Source organism: Tamandua tetradactyla, chromosome 7, assembly GCF_023851605.1.
Source record: "Tamandua tetradactyla isolate mTamTet1 chromosome 7, mTamTet1.pri, whole genome shotgun sequence".
Lineage (NCBI taxonomy): Eukaryota > Metazoa > Chordata > Mammalia > Pilosa > Myrmecophagidae > Tamandua > Tamandua tetradactyla.
In genome coordinates, this window is record NC_135333.1 from 151,587,255 (window position 1) to 151,609,336 (window position 22,082).

General features: G+C 38.0%; 1 protein-coding gene and 1 long non-coding RNA gene across 2 annotated transcripts in view; one reads left to right on the plus strand and one right to left on the minus strand.

Moving 5' to 3' along the window:
• Positions 1–5,007, minus strand: part of LOC143642758 (uncharacterized) — a 38,907-nt gene extending 33,900 nt beyond the window's left edge. Inside the window, exon 1 of the long non-coding RNA XR_013155848.1 lies at positions 4,459–5,007. This is a non-coding gene — a long non-coding RNA (uncharacterized LOC143642758). The remainder of the gene's footprint in view (positions 1–4,458) is intronic.
• Positions 1–22,082, plus strand: part of METTL25 (methyltransferase like 25) — a 134,920-nt gene that overhangs the window by 50,772 nt on the left and 62,066 nt on the right. The window lies entirely within an intron of this gene.

The window sequence follows — 22,082 nt, forward strand, 5'->3', positions numbered from 1 at the left end:
AGCATTGAGTTTTGAACCCTATCTTGTTAAAGTCAATTTCACATTCTTTTCTCTAGACTAGAAGTTGTCCTTGTTCACTATGGGTTGTTAGGATATTCTGGGCCCCAAGATTCAGACAAGAAGCTAATGGAAGTGTGGAGGGTTTTTGAGAACAATTGCTAGTACCTACAAACTAATTTTCCCTCCCTGTACACGCAATCAATTCATGGAATGCTTTTCCTGTCAAAAGTATCCTATCAGTGAGAAACTTCAATTATCTGGTAAAACATTGCTAGGCTTTTGTGTGAAAAGCAAATAGAAATAGCTTATTCTTGCTTTCCTGGTAAATACCTAAAGTGAACATAGGATTGGAAGTTTTGCCTGTCAGGAAATGAAAGAATAAGCAGGTGGATATGAAACACAATTCTTACCATTCAGTGATGAGGGGCATGTCTGCTAGTGGCTTTCTGGGAATTTTTTCTTTGCTCTTAAAAATGAGGACAACTACACTAATGCAGGGCATTAATAATAAGTTGGTATATGGGAACGCTGTATTTAATGCATGTTTATACTGTGAACCCACAACTTCTCTAAGGGAAAAAGAAATGAACACAAGACAGGAACATCACTTCTTTGTCTGCCTATGGACTTTGTTATCTGTATGTGTTTGTTCACCCTAACAGAGGTATCTCTATTCTTGCTTAAATGTATTCTGTTGGAAGTTATTAGTGGTGATTGAGCCTTTCATGTCCAGTTTGAAGGATGAAAGGTATTTTTAATTTTACTGCAAGTTTATCTGATCATTTTAGAGTTTTAGGATTACAGGAAAAATAAAGAAAGAACTGGGACTTGACAAAATCGCATCAGATGATTTTATAGAGCTTGTTGTTTGGAGTGCTGTATACCCCATAAAAAACATATTCTTAAATTTAATCTGTTCTTGTGGGGTGTGAACCCTTTGTAAGTAGGACCTTTTATGAAGTTCCTTCAGTTAAAGTGGTGTGGCCTACCTCTATCAGGATGAGTTTTAATTCTGTTAGTGGAGTCCTTTATAGGCAAAATGAAATTCAGAGAGAGAAATCCACAAAGGGAACAGCCAGAATTGATCAGTGGAACCCAGAAGGGAAGGGAGAGACCAGGAGATGCTGCCATGTGCTTTGCCATTTGACAAGCTAAGGACCAAGTATAGCTAGCAGCCAGTACTGGAATGCCACAGTCTTTGGGGAGAAAACATCACCTTGATTATATGCTTATATGGGCATTTTTCATAACCTCAAAATCATTAGCTAATAAATTCCCATTGTTTAACCTGACCCATTTCATGATATTTGCTTGAGTTGCCAAAGAAACTAAAGCAGAACTTCTTCCCTTACTTTAATATGAGCTCCTACTAGATGCAACCCTTGTCAGGGTTCATATTTGTGCTTGGTCTCCTCCTTTACTACCTCCTCCTTGCCCCCTACTAGGACTCTTCTAGTGATGTAGTAATGTTGGTACAATCCAAACATTGCAGATACGTCTAGTCAGATATAATGATGTAACCTTTGAAAGCCCACAGCCTACCTATATGATTACATCCAGCCTTAATGTGTTATAGGTGTTAAGGTAATTCATCTGTACATTCTTCCATTTACTTTTGTTTTTTTAACCAGACAAACACTGCAGGCCCCTTTTTGGTAGTGTTTTTTGATCTGGTCCTGCCATTTCTGTATCAAAAAGAAACTTATTAAGGGTGTATGCTTTCTATCCTGGTGTTGATTGTTGCTCAATTTACACCACTAGTAGAAACTTTAGGGGAAGAGGCTAGGCACTTAGGTAGGCATCCTCACTGCTTTTTTTTTTTTTTTAATTTTTTTAATTAATTTTTAAAATTTTTAAAAAAATATGACAAGGATACACAAACATTCCTAACATATGATCCTTCCGTTCAACATATATAATCAGTAATTCACAATATCATCACATAGTTGCATATTCATCATCATGATCATTTCTTAGAACATTTGCATCAATTCAGAAAAAGAAATAAAACGAAAACAGAAAAAAATAATTATACATACTATACCCCTTACCCCTCCGTTTCATTGATCATTAGCATTTCAAACTAAATTTATTTTAACATTTGTTCCCCCTATTATTTATTTTTATTCCATATGTTCTACTTGTCTGTTGACAAGGTAGATAAAAGGGGCATCAGACACAATCCTTACTGTTTTTGATGATTAACACTTGGTTCCATTGTTTTAAATTTAGAAACACTTCACCTGAAAAGATGTGTGGAGGTTGAAGAGAAACAATTAGAGCATATTATTCAAAAATATAGCTAATATACTGTTTTAGTTTCCCTGGTTACTCAAGTAAATATCATGCAAAGGGTTGGCTTTTACAGTGGCAGTTTATTAGCTCATGGTTTGAGGCTGGAGAAGTCCAAATCAAGGCCCCTGCAAGGCAATGCTTTCTTCCCTAACACTGTGGTATTCTGGAACTGGCTGACAGTGATTCTTGTTTCTGGACTTTTCTTTCACATGGCAGTGTACATAGTTGGGGAGCTTACAATTTCCAATCTTAAGACTTATAACAAAGCCATAGTAGTCAAAACAGCATGGTACTGACACGTGGACAGACATAAAGACTAATGGAATTGAATTGAGTGTTCTGAAATCAAACTTCACATTAATGGCTAGCTGATTTTTGACAGGGGCATCAATTTCACTCTATTGGGAAAGAATAGTCTGTTCAATAAATAGTGCTGGGAAAACTGGATGTCCATACACAAAAGAAAAAAGGTGGACCTCCTACCTCACCTAATACACATAAACTAACTTAAAATGGATCAGAGTCCTGAATATTAAAGCCAGAAGTATGAAACTTCTATAAGGGACATAAGGGAGCATCTTCAGAATCTTGGATTAGGCAATGGGTTCTTAGACTTTGTATCCAGAGCACAAGCAACAACAACAACAAAATAGACAAATGGAACCTCATCAAAATTAAAGAACTTTTGCTCATCAAAGGACTCTATCATGAAAATAATAAAGTAATTGAATAATAAAGTATTGGCCAAAAACTATTTGAAAAGATGCTCAACATCATTTTAGCTGTTAGGGAAATGCAAGTCAAAACCACTATGAGATAACATTTCACACCCACTAGAATAGCTACTGTTACAAAACAGAAAGTAACAAGTATTGGAGAGGATGTGGAGAAATAGGAACCCTCATTCATTGTTGGTGGGGATGTAAAATGATGTAGCTTCTATTGAAGACAGTTTGGCAATTCCTCAGAAAGTTAAGTATAAAATTATCGATGACCCCACTTCTAGGTGTACATAACTTGAACATGAAAAGAGAATTATTTAAGGGCTGGCTGGCTTAGAAATGTCCTTGGTCATGGAACAGAGTTACTGCAAGCCTACCTCTCAGTGAGGGAGCCAGGAATATAAATACCCTGCTCTCCCTTACCTCTTTCTCCCCTATTTCCTGCGTGGCTTCCCCATTTGCCAAACCCAAACAGCAACCAGAGGGTACAGGGAAGTAGCGGTGTATTCTATAAAGGCCAGCATCTCATGGAAGCAAGGTTAAAAGTCAGAGGTTACTGTAACAATCCAGATGATGTTGGTTCCAGTTAACATGGTGCTAGTAAAGGAAGCAGGAAGTGATTGGATTTAGGATATATATTTTTAAAGATTTTTGACATTGTGTATAGGGTGTGAGACCAGTCAAGGATGACATCAAGGCTTTTGGCCTGGACAACTAGAAAGGTGGAGTGACCATCAACTGAGCTGGGTGACTCTGCAGTGAAAAGCAATTTTCACTTTTATTTTTTTGGTGTATGGTCTGAAAATCGAACCTGGATCTCCCGCATGAAAGACGAGCATTCTACCACTGAACCACCTGTGCACCCCAGGTTAAGCAATTTTAAAGATCAGTTTGACTATAGATATATATTGCACAAAGAAAATCGTATCATATTCTATTTTTTAAAATGTTTAATATTTCAGATACATGGTTTATAACACTTTTTTGGAGCACAGTTTATTTTTAAATTAGATATTAAATATATGATGTGTCATCAAATATTTACTGAGCACCATCTATGTGACTATAGAGTCTATAGTGCTATAGAGTCAACAGTGAACAAAACAAAATCTTCCCTCAATGTGCTTACATTGCAAGATATGTTGGATTATAGTTTCCAGCAAGAAAACTTTTGAGATTCTTTTCTATTTTGCAAATGAGGAAATAGATAGAGAGAAGGCCCAAGATCATGCAAAACTACTAACTGGTCTGGAGACCTTTGAATTTATTGTATCATGCAAACATTTGGAGCAGGCATTTTCCCAGAAAGTAAGTGGGCTGCACCTATAGAAGAAAGCACAGTGATGAATGACTCATGAAGAATTTCATTTCCACACATTCTCCACATTCCAAATAGAATACTTTCCAGATATTCCCCATGGCTCTACCATGTTGACCTTACCCCTTAAGGATGCCTGCTCATGGTGTTTCTGTTGCTTCTCCATCAGAATTTCTCCATGGCAACCATGCAACCGTATCCGAGGCAAGTGGTATTAGAACCAGAAGCTAAAATTGAATTCATTTGATGGCTCACCAGCCACTTCTTCTACTTTAGGCAGCTGTGTCTGTCTCCTGATTCTTTCTGACTCTGTGGTGTGATTCTTCAGGAAATTAAATTGCTCAGGTTCTATCCCCATGCCAGATTGTATCCCATCTCAACCTGGAATCATTTTGCTGCTCTGTCTTTGTATTGTTAGCATGGTCTCATTCTTCTTCTCTTATTGTAGCAGTGAATGGAGCAGTCTTTATAATATTATTTTCTCTCTCCTACTTATTCCTGTTCTCTCAACACAATTATTGGGTGTCATTTTGGGGTTCAACCAGTATGCATTCAAGCCTGTATAGAGGGGCTGTTGTTTGATATGACAAAAATAAGTGAGGTCAAAGTCCATTCTGTCCTGGAGACTATACTATATATAAGAAGAATAGAAATACTCTATAAGACAACTCTGACATTTGTGTATTTTAAATATATGTTTACATGGGATATCCATTCAAGTACAGCAGTAGGTAATGGTGAAAGAATACCTATATGTGGTGTGTGTATGTTAGGTATATTTTCCTTTCCTTCTATTTCCACATTAGGGAAGGAAAGAAAAATTGAAACTAACAAGTGTTGACCATCTGCTTGTATGAGGTGCTTTCATATTACCTCATCACCTGTGACTTCATAATTGCCAAATTCAGTGAATTTTTTCAGTCCTTATATCATTTGCCTTCTTTCAGTTGCATTAACGTTTTTTTACCACTTACCTTGATGAAGTGATATCTGGTTAGCAGCCATTAGAAGTGCCTCACTTGATTTTCCCATTAAAAAGTTCCTAAATGTTTTAGATAGGGATTCAGGATGCTGTGTGCATCGAGTAAGACAGTCCATTTGCCTGCTTTAACACTTTGTAGTGTGTGAGTTTTGGAGGCCTCTTACATGCAGATTAAGTATATCCTTCTGTAGGCCTCCGTATGGTAGTGAATAGTAACTTTATGAATTCCAAAGAAGACAAGAACCCTCCTCTAACCTTATCATCTTCAACAGCAGAAGTTAGGGAACATGCTTGAAATAAAGCCAACTATACTGGTCTCCATTTCTCTATTATCAGCCCGATGTCAGCAGCACATGACTGCTTTCTTCTGTCTTCTAGGCTATATCATGTGGAATTAGAGGAATTCCAGGAATGCTGTATGTTTCTGACTACATTCTCCCTTTATTAGCAGAAATCCATTGGGAAACCCAGAGCTCTATTCCCCTGGAAAAATTTCTGACGCTGTCTTTCCCCTACCACTCACAGCTTCACTACTCTCTACCTAGGGAGCCTCAGAACCAATCTGTTCAGATTTTTATTTCTGTTATCAGTCACCACCAGAAATCCAGGTTTCACAGTGCATCTCTTATTTCTAGGAATATAATCCCCATTTATCTCTATATGTCCTTTGTTCTAACTACATTTTCCATCTCTTCCCAATTCCAAAATCCTTTTCCTGCATCCTCTGGAATCCATAATCATTACTGAAATTGCCTATATCCCCAACCTCCTCTCTGAAAGTTCCTTTATTTCTTCTCTAATCAAAACTTAACTCTTTCCTAAGGATGCACACTTTCCATGCCCCTCAATGAGTAGTAGGTTTTTCTGTCCCACATCCCTTATGTGAGGTAATTAACTTCCTTTCTCCTCATTGCTACTCCTAGACTGTATTTGTTATATAATGAACATTTAATGGCTTAAAACTAAAATAATTATTATCTCTCACAATTTCTGTGGGTCAAGAATTTGGGAGTAACTTTGTGGGTTTCTTATATTAATTTTTTTTTCTGGAAATACTATTCACCTTCCAGTGTAATGTATTTTCCAGAATAACTGTATCCTTTTCAATTTAATATAAGTAGTCATTTTTTTTCAGTCAAAATTTTCTTCAGAATATTAGTGGGGGAGGAGCTTTCTACGTATTTTCAGGCAAGTAGGCGCTTTAGTCCTGGCAGCACGAAGTGAATTGCAGGGCAATGATGGTTCCTTTCATTTCAAATCCGTTGTTTTTGTACTGGGATTCTTTCCACGTTTTGCAATAAGTTGACTTTCATCCCCTCATTCCCAGTGTTACAAGTTTGTTTTGTTTTGTTTTGGTAGGTATTTTGTTGGGATATTAGAAAAACATGGGAAATCATGGGCAAGTTAAATATTTTAAATAGGAAGATCTAATATTATGTTTTTGAAGATCAATTAATTATGGAAGCACAATTGTCTTTGTGTTTGTTTTTTTAAACGAAGTCTTCCCCTACTGAACTCATGGTCTCCTCCCTTATTTGATTTAAGTCTCTGCTCAAATATCACATTCTCAAAGAAGACTTCTATGTTAATTAGGACAAAGCTGTTCACCTTGTGTATCATGGATATTTTATGGATGTTTCTGAAATATTGATTCCTTCATTTAGTAGGATTCCTTCATTCCTTCATTGCCTCTGACCACAGTCATCATTATCTATCCCAGTGTGATGTAAAACTGTTGCCATATTCTGGTTGATGATCTACAAAGAGCTTGGGAAACATTAAAATAAGGATTTAGATAAAAAATAGATTCAGACCCAACGTAACAATAACTTTAACAAGACAGAGAAATAGTTCTGTTTCAGTCCAGCAGTAGATGATCAGGGCCGGTATGACAACTATGTACCACAGTCTTCCAGGAAGTCAGGATCCTTTTGTTTTTGTTGCTCCAGCTAGGCTCTCCTGTTCTTGTGTGCATGGTTCAAGTTGGCTTGCCGCCACAACCATATTCCAGACAGAAGGATGAGTTAACGGGCTGGAGGTGTTGGAGAAAGAACGTGTCCTCCTCCCTTTAAGCATAGGACCTAGAGTTTGCACATACTTCTGCGCTTTTCCTAATGGCCAAGACCTAATCTCATAGCTATACTTGGAGCTACAAGGGAGTTAGGGAGTTGAGGAATTAGTCTTCAATTTGAGCAGCAGAAGGCCCACCTAAAAACTGAGTGCCCTGCTACTATAAGAAAAAAGGAGAGAATGGATTTGGAAGGGAAACTAGCTGTTTTAGTGATTAGTACTTTTCCTCACCACTCTGATTAAAATAACAAACCTCCATTTCTCTAGCCCCCTACTCTTTATGATGTGATCTGGGTATTCCTCCTTCTGGTTATAAGGAAAAAAAAAATACAATTCTTTTTTTTTTTTTTTATTAACGGAAAGAAAGAAAAAAAAAAGAAATTAACACAACATTTAGAAATCATACCGTTCTACATATGCACTCAGTAAGTCTTAACATCATCACATAGATGCACGATCATCGTTTCTTAGTACATTTGCATCGGTTTAGAGGAACTAGCAACACAACAGAAAAAGATATAAAATGTTAATATAGAGAAAAGAAATAAAAGTAGTAATAATAGTAAAAAACAAAAAACAAAAAAACCCTATAGCTCAGATGCAGCTTCATTCAGTGTTTTAACATGATTACTTTACAATTAGGTATTATTGTGCTGTCCAGTTTTGAGTTTTTGTATCTAGTCCTGTTGCACAGTCTGTATCCCTTCAGCTCCAATTACCCATTATCTTACCCTGTTTCTAACTCCTGCTGAACTCCGTTACCAATGACATATTTCAAGTTTATTCTCAAATGTCCGTTCACATCAGTGGGACCATACAGTATTTGTCCTTTAGTTTTTGGCTGGACTCACTCAGCATAATATTCTCTAGGTCCATCCATGTTATTACATGCTTCATAAGTTTATCTTGTCTTAAAGCTGCATAATATTCCATCGTATGTATATACCACAGTTTATTTAGCCATTCTTCTGTTGATGGACATTTTGGCTGTTTCCATCTCTTTGCAACTGTAAATAATGCTGCTATGAACATTGGTGTGCAAATGTCCGTTTGTGTCTTTGCCCTTAAGTCCTTTGAGTAGATACCTAGCAATGGTATTTCTGGGTCATATGGCTATTCTATATTCAGCTTTTTGAGGAACCACCAAACTGCCTTCCACAGTGGTTGCACCATTTGACATTCCCACCAACAGTGGATAAGTGTGCCTCTTTCTCCGCATCCTCTCCAGCACCTCTCATTTTCTGTTTTGTTGATAATGGCCATTCTGGTGGGTGTGAGATGATATCTCATTGTGGTTTTGATTTGCATTTCTCTAATGGCCAGGGACATTGAGCATCTCTTCATGTGCCTCTTAGCCATCCGTATTTCCTCTTCTGGTAGGTGTCTGTTCAAGTCTTTTTCCCATTTTGTAATTGGGTTGGCTGTCTTTTTGTTGTTGAGTTAAACAATCTCTTTATATATTCTGGATACTAGACCTTTATGTGATATGTCATTTCCAAATATTATCTCCCATTGTGTAGGCTGTCTTTCTACTTTCTTGATGAAGTTCTTTGATGCACAAAAGTGTTTAATTTTGAGGAGCTCCCATTTATTTATTTCCTTCTTCAGTGCTCTTGCTTTAGGTTTAAGGTCCATAAAACCACCTCCAATTGTAATTTTCATAAGATATCTCCCTACATTTTCCTCTAACTGTTTTATGGTCTTAGACCTAATGTTTAGATCTTTGATCCATTTTGAGTTAACTTTTGTATAAGGTGTGAGATGCGGGTCTTCTTTCATTCTTTTACATATGGATATCCAGTTCTCTAGTCACCATTTATTGAAGAGACTGTTCTGTCCCAGGTGAATTGGCTTGACTGCCTTATCAAAGATCAAATGTCCATAGATGAGAGGGTCTATATCTGAGCACTCTATTTGATTCCATTGGTCGATATATCTAACTTTATGCCAATACCATGCTGTTTTGACCACTGTGGCTTCATGATATGCCTTAAAGTCCGGCATCACGAGACCTCCAGCTTCGTTTTTTTTCCTCAAGATGTTTTTAGCAATTTGGGGCAACCTGCCCTTCCAGATAAATTTGCTTATTGGTTTTTCTAATTCTGAAAATAAGTTGTTGGGATTTTGATTGGTATTGCATTGAATCTGTAGATCAGTTTAGGTAGGATTGACATCTTAATTATATTTAGTCTTCCAATCCATGAACACGGTATGCCCTTCCATCTATTTAGGTCTTCTGTAATTTCTTTTAGCAGTTTTTTGTAGTTTTTTTTATATAGGTTTTTTGTCTCTTTGGTTAAATTTATTCCTAGGTATTTTATTCTTTTAGTTGCGATGGTAAATGGGATTCGTTTCTTGATTTCCCCCTCAGCTTGTTCATTACTAGTGTATAGAAAAGCTACAGATTTTTGAATGTTGATCTTGTAGCCTGCTGCTTTGCTGTACTCATTTATTAGCTCTAGTAGTTTTGTTGTGGATTTTTCCGGGTTTTCGATGTATATTATCATATCGTCTGCAAACAGTGATAGTTTTACTTCTTCCTTTCCAATTTTGATGCCTTGTATTTCTTTTTCTTGTCTAATTGCTTTGGCTAGAACTTCCAAGACAATGTTGAATAATAGTGGTGATAGTGGACATCCTTGTCTTGTTCCTGATCTTAGCGGGAAGGTTTTCAATTTTTCCCCATTGAGGTTGATATTAGCTGTGGGTTTTTCATATATTCCCTCTATCATTTTAAGGAAGGTCCCTTGTATTCCTATCTTTTGAAGTGTTTTCAACAGGAAAGGATGTTGAATCTTGTCAAATGCCTTCTCTGCATCAATTGAGTTGATCATGTGATTTTTCTGCTTTGATTTGTTGATGTTGTGTATTACATTAATTGATTTTCTTATGTTGAACCATCCTTGCATACCTGGGATGAATCCTACTTGGTCATGATGTATAATTCTTTTAATGTGTTGTTGGATACGATTTGCTAGAATTTTATTGAGGATTTTTGCATCTATATTCATTAGAGAGATTGGTCTGTAGTTTTCTTTTTTTGTAATATCTTTGCCTGGTTTTGGTATGAGGGTGATGTTGGCGTCATAGAATGAATTAGGTAGTTTTCCCTCCACTTCGATTTTTTTGAAGAGTTTGAGGAGAGTTGGTACTAATTCTTTCTGGAATGTTTGATAGAATTCACATGTGAAGCCGTCTGGTCCTGGACTTTTCTTTTTAGGAAGCTTTTGAATGACTAATTCAATCTCTTTACTTGTGATTGGTTTGTTGAGGTCATCTATTTCTTCTTGAGTCAAAGTTGGTTGTTCATGTCTTTCCAGGAACCCATCCATTTGCTCTAAATTGTTGTATTTATTAGCGTAAAGTTGTTCATAGTATCCTGTTATTACCTCCTTTATTTCTGTGAGGTCAGTAGTTATGTCTCCTCTTCCATTTCTGATCTTATTTATTTGCATCCTCTCTCTTCTTCTTTTTGTCAATCTTGCTAAGGGCCCATCAATCTTATTGAGTTTCTCATAGAACCAACTTCTGGTCTTATTGATTTTCTCTATTGTTTTCATGTTTTCAGTTTCATTTATTTCTGCTCTAATCTTTTTTATTTCTTTCCTTTTGCTTGCTTTGGGGTTAGTTTGCTGTTCTTTCTCCAGTTCTTCCAAGTGGACAGTTAATTCCTACATTTTTGCCTTTTCTTCTTTTCTGATATAGGCATTTAGGGCAATAAATTTCCCTCTTAGCACTGCCTTTGCTGTGTCCCATAAGTTTTTATATGTTGTGTTTTCATTTTCATTCACCTCGAGGTATTTACTAATTTCTCTTGCAATTTCTTCTTTGACCCACTTATTGTTTAAGAGTGTGTTGTTGAGCCTCCATGTATTTGTGAATTTTTTGGCACTCCACCTATTATTGATTTCCAACTTCATTCCTTTATGATCCAAGAAAGTGTTGTGTTTGATTTCAATCTTTTTAAATTTGTTAAGACTTGCTTTGTGACCCAGCATATGGTCTATCTTTGAGAATGATCCATGAGCACTTGAGAAGAAGGTGTATCCTGCTGTTGTGGGATGTAATATCCTATAAATGTCTGTTAAGTCTAGCTCATTTATAGTAATATTCAGATTCTCTATTTCTTTATTGATCCTCTGTCTAGATGTTCTGTCCATTGATGAGAGTGATGAGTTGAAGTCTCCAACTATTATGGTATTTGTGTCTGTTTCCCTTTTCAGTGTTTGCAGTGTATTCCTCATGTATTTTGGGGCATTCTGGTTCGGTGTGTAAATATTTATGATTGTTATGTCTTCTTGCTTAATTGTTCCTTTTATTAGTATATAATGTCCTGCTTTGTCTCTTTTAACTGTTTTACATTTGAAGTCTAATTTGTTGGATATTAGTATAGCCACTCCTGCTCTTTTCTGGTTGTTATTTGCATGAAATATCTTTTCCCAACCTTTCACTTTCAACCTGTGTTTATCTTTGGGTCTAAGATGTGTTTCCTGTAGACAGCATATAGAAGGATCCTGTTTTTTAATCCATTCTGCCAGTCTATGTCTTTTGATTGGGGAATTCAGTCCATTAACATTTAGAGTTATTAATGATTGGATAATATTTTCCTCTACCATTTTGCCTTTTGTATTATATATATCATATCTGATTTTCCTTCTTTCTACACTCTTCTCCATGCCTCTCTCTTCTGTCTTTTTGTATCTGACTCTAGTGCTCCCTTTAGTATTTCTTGCAGAGCTGGTCTCTTGGTCACAAATTCTCTCAGTGACTTTTTGTCTGAGAATGTTTTAATTTCTCCCTCATTTTTGAAGGACAATTTTGCTGGATATAGGAGTCTTGATTGGCAGTTTTTCTCTTTTAGTAACTTAAATATATCATCCCACTGTCTTCTAGCTTCCATGGTTTCTGCTGAGAAATCTACACGTAGTCTTATTGGGTTTCCCTTGTACGTGATGGATTGCTTCTCTCTCACTGCTTTCAAGGTCCTCTCTTTCTCTTGACCTCTGACATTCTAACTAATAAGTGTCTTGGGGAACTCCTATTTGGGTCTAATCTTTTTGGGGTGCACTGCACTTCTTAGATCTGTAATTTTAGGTCTTTCATAAGATTTGGTAAATTTTCAGTGATAATTTCTTCCATTAGTTTTTCTCCTCCTTTTCCCTTCTCTTCTCCTTCTGGGACACCCACAACACGTATATTTGTGCGGTTCATATTGTCCTTGAGTTCCCTGATACCCTGTTTGAATTTTTCCATTCTTTTCCTGATAGTTTCTGTTTCTTTTTGTAATTAAGATGTTCCATCCTCCAAATCACTAATTCTATCTTCTGTCTCTTTAAATCTATCATTGTAGGTACCCATTGTTTTTTCCATCTTTTCTACTTTATCCTTCACTTCCATAAGCTCTGTGATTTGTTTTTTCAGTTTTTCTATTTCTTCTTTTTGATCAGCCCATGTCTTCTTCATGTCCTCCCTGAATTTATCGATTTCGTTTTTGAAGAGGTTTTCCATTTCTGTTCGTATATTCAGCATTTGTTGTTTCAGCTCCTGTATCTCATTTGAACTATTGGTTTGTTCCTTTGACTGGGCCATATTTTCAATTTTCTGAGCGTGATCCGTTATCTTCTGTTGGCGTCTGGGCATCTAGTCAGATTTCCCTGAGTGTTTGACCCCACAGGTTGAAAGATTTTTCTGTGAAATCTCTGGGTTCTGTTTTTCTTATCCTGCCCAGTAGGTGGCGCTCGTGGCACACGTTTGTCTACGGGATCCACCAGTAAATGTTGTTGTGGGTCCTTTAACTCTGGAAAACTCTCGCAGTAGGGGAGGTTCAGCCGCCGAAGCGTCTTGGAAGAGTGCCTGCCGGCCCGGGGTTCCGAACGCGGGGAGGGTCGCCGGCCGCCACAGCACGTGAGAGCGCCCAACCGAATTTCCTAGTCGGCCCGGGGCACCAAGCGTGGCGGAAGGGCGCCAGCTGTCGCAGCCCGGGAGAGTGCACTGTTCCCAGCCGGACCGGGGAGTCACGTGTTTGGAAGGGACCCCCTGGTCACCGTTCTCCGCAGTCTGGGGATTTCCGACCCAACTCTCTCAGTTGGTCCGGGGGGCCTCGCGTGGTGGGGACACCAGCCGCCGCGGCCCAAGGGGCCCGCCTGCCCAGTTCTGCCAGCTGGCCTGAGAAGGAGGAAGGGAGGGACTCCGGCCGCTTGCTGTCCCGCCCAGAAAAGCCCGCGTCCCTCGGTGATCTCACCGGAGCTGGTTCTCCCAAACAGTCAGCTGTTCCAGGATGGGGTACGCTGTCCCTTTGATCTCCGTCGTGGCTCCCGGAGCTGCTCTGTATTTTCTCCACTCCCCCAGTAGATGTTCTGGAGGAAGAAAGGTGAGGGTGGCAAGGCTGTCGAGGCTGGTGGCGGAGGAGCCGGTGAAGGCGGAAGAGGGCACCGTGGTGGTTGGAGAGCCGCTGGAGCAGGAGGACAAAGAGGGGAGAGGAGGGCAGGCGGGTCAGCTGCTGCGGGGCGTGGGCACCCCACGGCGGGCGGGCGGACAAAGAGGGGAGAGGAGGGCGGGCGGGCCGGCTGCTGTGGGGCGTGGGCGCCGCGCGGCGGGCCGGCGGACCAAAAATACAATTCTTATAGTACCCTTTCATTTAGTAATAATCATGTCTCAGCTAAATCTTAAAACCTTCAATTTTGCACTCAATAAAACTCAAATTGGCTATTTAAAGTCATTTTTGAAATAGTAGTACTAGCCCAGAGTCCCTAGACCTGGGAATAGGCTTCAAGAACTCCGTGAGTTCTGTGCCATTGGAAGGGAAGTTGTGAATGTGCATTTACATAGTTCAGGGGTTAAGAGCATGAGCTCCAGTGTCTGACTACCTAGATTTAAATTCCAGCTCTCCTATGTAGTAGATTTGTAACCTAGGCAATTTATTTAACCTGTTTGTATCTCAGTTTCTTTTTCTGAAACACAGTATAGTAATAGGACACTGACTATAGAATTTCTGGGGGGAAAGCAGACTAAAGCTATTCATATAAAATACCTATAATAGCGCCTCTCACAAATTAAGCACACTTTATAAATACTAACACTGATATTTCTATCCTGGGGTAAGAGAGTCCATATTTTCCATCTGATTATCAGTGGGGGTTTTAATTTTCCCTCAAAGAGCTTAAATATCTGTTATAATCTTAAATTAATACCTGAAAGAAACTTCTTTCACTGGATTATGATGTTTGAAATTTAAACCTTTTCAGTTTTAATAAAAAAGTTATTTGAGGGGGTGCAAGGGTAATTCAGTGGTAGAATTCCCACCTGTCATGTGGGTGACCTGGGTTTGATTCTGGCATATGTACTCCCCCCACCAAAACAAACAAACAAAAACTTCAACAAATGGTGGTACAATAAGGGGGTACTCACATAGTAAAAGAATGAAATGTGGCCCCGGCCATACAGCATGCAAAACAAAAAAAAAATTTTTTGACCCTTCATAGTACAGAGTATATTTAGAGTTTTCCTGTTTTTGTGGGTTTTTTTCTATTTTATGGTGAAAAATAACATCTAAACAAAAAAATAATTTCAAAGCACATTGGAACAATTTCAGAATTTGGCATAGCTTACTGTTCCACAATTTTAGGTTTTCATTCTAAGCACTCCAAGATACCGGAGACTAAAAGAAATATCAATATAATGATTCAGCAGTCATACTCATTTGTTAAATCCTGTCTTCTCTATTATTACTCCACCTTCTCCTTTGATCTTTCTCCCAATCTTTAGAGATATTTGGGCTATGCACATTGTAACTTTTTCATGTTGGAAAGGGCTGTTGATAATATGGGATAGGTAGATGAACTCCATGATGGTCTGAAGAGGCTGCCCCTTTCTGAGTTTCAGCATTTATCTGGCCTAGGAACCCGTCAGGAGGTTGTCGTTCCTGGAAAGTAGTCATAATGCATGGGACCTTTGTAGAATCTCAGATATAGGCTTAGGTGTTCTTTAGGGTTGGCAGGAATGGTTTTGGTTGGGGTTTGGCAAACTATGGTAAATAGCAGTATCTAGCTGAAGCTTGTGTAATACTAGCCTTCAGAGTAGTCTCTCAACTCTATTTGAACTTTCTCAGCAACTAACACTTTATTTATTACAATTCTTCATTGTTGATCCCACAGTGGCAGGGCCAGGCTCATTCCGGGGAATCATATCCCATGTTGCCAGGGAGACTTTCACCCCTGGATGTCATGTCCCACATAGTGGGGAGGGTAATAATTTTACTTGCAGAGTCAGGCTTAGAGAGAGAGAGAGACCACATCTGAGCTACAGAGGAGGTTCCTGGAAGTAACTCTTAGTCATAACTATAGGTAGACCCAGCTTCTCCACTCCATAAGTAAATTCGCAAGAGCCAGCCTCAAGAGCAAGGGCTTGGCCTATTGACTTGGGAATCCGTAATGTTTGAGAAAGTATCAGGGGTTTCTCCAGTGGTAACGTTTAATAGGTCCATATTTTTTCACCCATCGCTCAGGGTACTTTGCCAATACTTTTTAATTATCTGCTCAACATACTCTGGGATGTATCCAGGCATTACATTAAACTGTACAGAATTACAAACCCTAATTCCCATTCTGGGCTCCGTGCTTTGGGCTCTTTAAATAATCTATCCAGACAGATTGTGTTAGATTATGTGCTACAGAAAATACAAGTTTTGGACAAAATAAACCTCTCTTCTTTTGGGGTCATAGAGTAGGTGAATTTCTAAAATGCAGACAATGTTCTCCTTACCCCTGTATTCTGATTTACCTTAGTCCTGATCTAATCGGCTTCGGTCTTATCTCTAACTGAAGCCTGATCTCTTTTTCAATTTCTTTAATAGTTGTTGTATGTGGCAGTGCTTTCAGATCTGCAGAACTACTCTGAGTCTTAGGTGTCACACACTACCCAGTTCCAGGAACTACCAGGTTATACATATATAGCACAGCTTCTCAGAATCTTGAAATAACAATTACAGCTCCAGGATAAATTTAATTGCTATAAAAGTTTGCAATCTAGGCCCCAATTTTCTTATAAGTGTTTTCTAAATGAGACCATACAACATTTGCTCTTTCGTTTCTGGCTTGTTTTATATCACATAATGACCACCAGGTTCATTCACATCATTGCATGCCTCACGACTTCCTTCCTTTCTGTAGTAGCACAATATTTGATTATATGTGCACACCATAGTTTGCCATTCTACTTCCCAGTCAATATATCCTTCAGCCACCTGCATCCATTGGGCATCATGTATAATGTCCAAAGTCAAAAGCCCATGTCTCATATTAATTTCACTTAGTGGTATAATCATCAGCACTATCAATTTTAGACAATTTTCATTGCTCTCAAGAGAGAAATAACAAATAAACACATCCTTACCAAATAGAAAATCCAAACTATCCCTTAACTCTTATTCCTCCCCTCCAGTTATTTACCCCTGGTATTTCTCTGGTACTGGTAGTGTCTTCCTGTTAAATGTAGTCCATATCATGCAATAGTAATGTTCTCCCTATACCCCAATATTATAAAATCTTTGTAGAAGATTCATACCTTTGAAGTAGTTCATGTAAGAACTTATTTATATTTGTAGTGTTAATTGGTGGGATACATGGCTTTTAAACCCACTAATGAACTGTTTTCACTTCTGTCCATTCCCTTACATATAAGTTCAACCTCTTTAGCTAACCATTCACCATTCTTTAGCTTCCATGTGTCTCTAGGTCCCCTATGTTCTGTTTTATAAGTCTCTGATTTTACCTTACGAAGATCATAAAAGTGAAATCAAACAGTTTCTGTCTTTTGTGTCTGGCTTATTTCACTCAGCATTATATCCTCAAGGTTCATTCACATTGTTGTATGCTTCGGGACATCAGTTCATCTTACTTCTGCACGATGTTTCATCATATGTATATACCACATATTGTTTATCCTCTCACCTGTTGATGGACACTTACATTGTTTCCATCTTTTGGCTGGAAATAATGCTGCCATGAGGGGTGCGAAAGTAGTTCAGGGGTAGAATTCTTGCCTGCCATACAGTAGACCAGGGTTCAATTCCCATCCTATGCACTACCCCCCCAAAAAATTCAACAAATGGTGCTGCAGTAACAGGATAGCCACATGGTAAAAGAATGAAATGTGATCTCAACCATACAGCATAAAAAAAAAATAATGCGACTTTGAACATCAGTGTGTGCAAATGTCTTGTTTCTGCCACTGCTTTCAACTCTTCTGAGTATTGTCAGGTAAGTCATAGGGGAACTCAGTATTTAGTTTACTAATACAGCCAAACTGTCTTCCATAGTGGCTGTACCATTATATGTTCCCACCAGCAGTGCAGAAATGTCCCAATTTCTGTACATCCTCTCCAACATTCGTATTTTCCTGTTTAATAAGCCATTCTTATAGATGTGGGGTAGTATCTCATTGTAGTCTTTTTTTTTTACTTTTTAAATTTTTTTATATGTTTATTGGCAAATCTTCACACACATACAGTCCATACATAGTGTACAATCAGTGGCTCACAATATCACCACATATTTATTCATCACTGTATTAGTTAGGGTTCTCTAGAGAAACAGAACCAACAGGAAACACTTGCAAATATAAAATTTATAAAAGTGTCTCATGTGACTGCAGGAACGCAGAGTCCAAAATCCACAGGGCAAGCTGTGAAGCCGATGACTCTGATGGAGGGTCTGGATGAACTCCGCAGGAGAGGCTCACCAGCCAAAGCAGGAATGGGGCCAGTCTCCTCTGAGTCCTCCTTAAAAGGCTTCCCATGATTAGATTTAGCATCACTAATTGTAGGAGACACTCCCCTTGGCTGATTACAAATGGAATCAGCTGTGGATGCAGCTGACATGATCATGACCTAATCCTATGAAATGTTCTCATTGCAACAGACAGGCCAGTACTTGCCCAATCAGATAAACAGCTACCACAACTTGGCCAAGTTGACACTTGTCCCTAACCATGACAATCACCATGATCATTTTTAGAACATTTGTATCATTCCAGAAAAAGAAATACTGAGAAAAAAGAAAAAAACGCATGCGTCCTATACCCCTTACCCCTCCCTCTTATTCATGTAGTCCTGATCTGCATTTCCCTTATAGTTAATGAAGATGAGCATATCTTCATGTGCTTTAGCCATCTGTATTTGCTCTTTGGAAAAATGTCTATTCATCTCTGTAGCCTATTTTATAATGGAATTGTTTGCTCTTTTGTTGTTGAGTTGTACGATTTCTTTATGTATACAGGATATCAAACCTTTATCAGATATGTGATTTCCAAATATTTTCTCCTATTGAGTTGGCCACCTCTTTACCTTTTTGATAGTCTTTTGAGGCACAAAAACATTTGATTTTTGAGGTATTCCCATTTATCTATTTTTTTTCTTTTATTGCTCATGCTTTGGGTGTAAAGTTTAGGAAGCTATCTCCTATTACTAAGTCTTGAGGATGAGTTTAAGTTCTCTCTTTCTTTGTTGATCCTCTGTCTGATTGTTCTGTCTATGGAGGAGAGTGATGTATTGAAGTCTACCACTATTATTGTTGAAATGTCTTTATCATTCCCTTCAGTTTTGCCAAAGTTTGTCTCATATACTGTGGAGGTCTTTGATTGGGAACATAAACATTTATGATTGTTATTTCTTCTTGGTAAATTGTGCCTTTTCTTAATATGTAGTGTCTTTTTTGACTTCTTTACATATAAAATCTATTTTGTCTGATATGTATAGCTACTCCTGCTTTCTTTTGGTTACAGCTTACATGGAACATCTTTTTCCAACCTTTTACTTATAATCTTTTTGTATCTTTGGGTCTAAGATGAGTCTTCTGTGAACAGCGTACAGATGAATCAGATTTCTTAATCCATCTGGCAATGTCTTTTAATTGGTGAATTAGTCCATTAACGTTCATTACTGTAAAGGCATTTCTTGAATCTACTGTCTTATCCTTAGGATTTTATTTGTCATATCTATATATTCTTTTCCCTCTTTCTCCTTTTATTCTTTAAGTTAACCTTACTGTACTCTTCAATTCAGTGCCCTCCTCCAGAGCCGCCTCTCCTGTCCTTTTTCATTCAGCTGACAGGACTCCCTTTAGTATTTCTTGAAGAGCCAATCTTTTATTAACTAATTTTCTCAGCATTTGTTTGTGTGTCTAAATTTTAATCTCTCCCTCACTTTTTTTTTATTAATTAACGGAAAAAAAGAAATTAACCCAACATTTAGAAATCATACCATTCTACATATGCAATCAGTAATTCTTAACATCATCACATAGATGCATGATCATCGTTTCTTAGTACATTTGCATCGGTTTAGAAGAACTAGCAGCACAACAGAAAAAGATATAGAATGTTAATATAGAGAAAAAAAATAAAGTAATAATAATAGTAAAAAAAAAAACCTATAGCTCAGATGCAGCTTCATTCAGTGTTTTAACATGATTACTTTACAATTAAGAATTATTGTGCTGTCCATTTTTGAGTTTTTGTATCTAGTCCTGTTGCACAGTCTGTATCCCTTCAGCTCCAATTACCCGTTATCTTACCCTGTTTCTAACTCCTGCTGGACTCTTGCCAATGACATATTCCAAGTTTATTCTTTTTTTTTTTTTTTTTTTTTTTTTTTTTTTTTAAAGAGAAAGGGAGGAAGGGAAGGAAAGACAGAGAAGGAAGGAAGGATGGAAGGAAGGAAGGGAGGAAGAAAGGGAAACATCTTTAAACATTTTCTTATTTTTTATTATATTTTGTTTTGTTTGTTTGTTTTTTTTACATGGGCTGGGGCCGGGAATCGAACCGGGGTCCTCCGGCATGGCAGGCAAGCACTCTTGCCCGCTGAGCCACCGCGGCCCGCCCCCAAGTTTATTCTTGAATGTCGGTTCACATCAGTGGGACCATACAGTATTTGTCCTTTAGTTTTTGGCTGGACTCACTCAGCATAATGTTCTCTAGGTCCATCCATGTTATTACATGCTCCATAAGTTTATTCTGTCTTAAAGCTGCATAATATTCCATCCTATGTATATACCACAGTTTGTTTAGCCACTCTTCTGTTGATGGACATTTTGGCTGTTTCCATCTCTTTGCAACTGTAAATAACGCTGCTATAAACATTGGTGTGCAAATGTCCGTTTGTGTCTTTGCCCTTAAGTCCTTTGAGTAGATACCCAGCAATGGTATTTCTGGGTCGTATGGCAATTCTATATTCAGCTTTTTGAGGAACCGCCAAACTGCCTTCCGCAGTGGTTGCACCATTTGACATTCCCACCAACAGTGGATAAGTGTGCTTCTTTCTCCGCATCCTCTCCAGCACTTGTCATTTTCTGTTTTGTTGATAATGGCCATTCTGGTGGGTGTGAGATGATATCTCATTGTGGTTTTGATTTGCATTTCTCTAATGGCCAGGGACATTGAGCATCTCTTCATGTGCCTTTTGGCCATTTGTATTTCCTCTTCTGGTAGGTGTCTGTTCAAGTCTTTTTCCCATTTTGTAATTGGGTTGGCTGTCTTTTTGTTGTTGAGTTGAACAATCTCTTTATAAATTCTGGATACTAGACCTTTTTCTGATATGTCGTTTCCAAATATTGCCTCCCATTGTATAGGCTGTCTTTCTACTTTCTTGATGAAGTTCTTTGATGCACAAAAGTGTTTAATTTTGAGGAGCTCCCATTTATTTATTTCCTTCTTCAGTGCTCTTGCTTTAGGTTTAAGGTCCATAAAACCGCCTCCAATTGTAATTTTCATAAGATATCTCCCTACATTTTCCTCTAACTGTTTTATGGTCTTAGACCTAATGTTTAGATCTTTGATCCATTTTGAGTTAACTTTTGTATAGGGTGTGAGAGATGGGTCTTCTTTCATTCTTTTGCATATGGATATCCAGTTCTCTAGGCACCATTTATTGAAGAGACTGTTCTGTCCCAGGTGAGTTGGCTTGACTGCCTTATCAAAGATCAAATGTGCATAGATGAGAGGGTCTATATCTGAGCACTCTATTTGATTCCATTGGTCGATATATCTATCTTTATGCCAATACCATGCTGTTTTGACCACCGTGACTTCATAATATGCCTTAAAGTCCGGCAGCGCGAGACCTCCAGCTTCATTTTTTTTCCTCAAGATGTTTTTAGCAATTCGGGGCACCCTGCCCTTCCAGATGAATTTGCTTATTGGTTTTTCTATTTCTGAAATATAAGTTGTTGGGATTTTGATTGGTATTGCATTGAATCTGTAGATCAATTTAGGTAGGATCGACATCTTAACTATATTTAGTCTTCCAATCCATGAACACGGTATGCCCTTCCATCTCTTTAGGTCTTCTGTGATTTCTTTTAGCAGTTTTTTGTAGTTTTCTTTATATAGGTTTTTTGTCTCTTTAGTTAAATTTATTCCTAGGTATTTTATTCTTTTAGTTGCAATTGTAAATGGGATTCGTTTCTTGATTTCCCCCTCCGCTTGTTCATTGCTAGTGTGTAGAAATGCTACAGATTTTTGAATGTTGATCTTGTAACCTGCTACTTTGCTGTACTCATTTATTAGCTCTAGTAGTTTTGTTGTGGATTTTTCCGGGTTTTCGACGTATAGTATCATATCGTCTGCAAACAGTGATAGTTTTACTTCTTCCTTTCCAATTTTGATGCCTTGTATTTCTTTTTCTTGTCTAATTGCTCTGGCT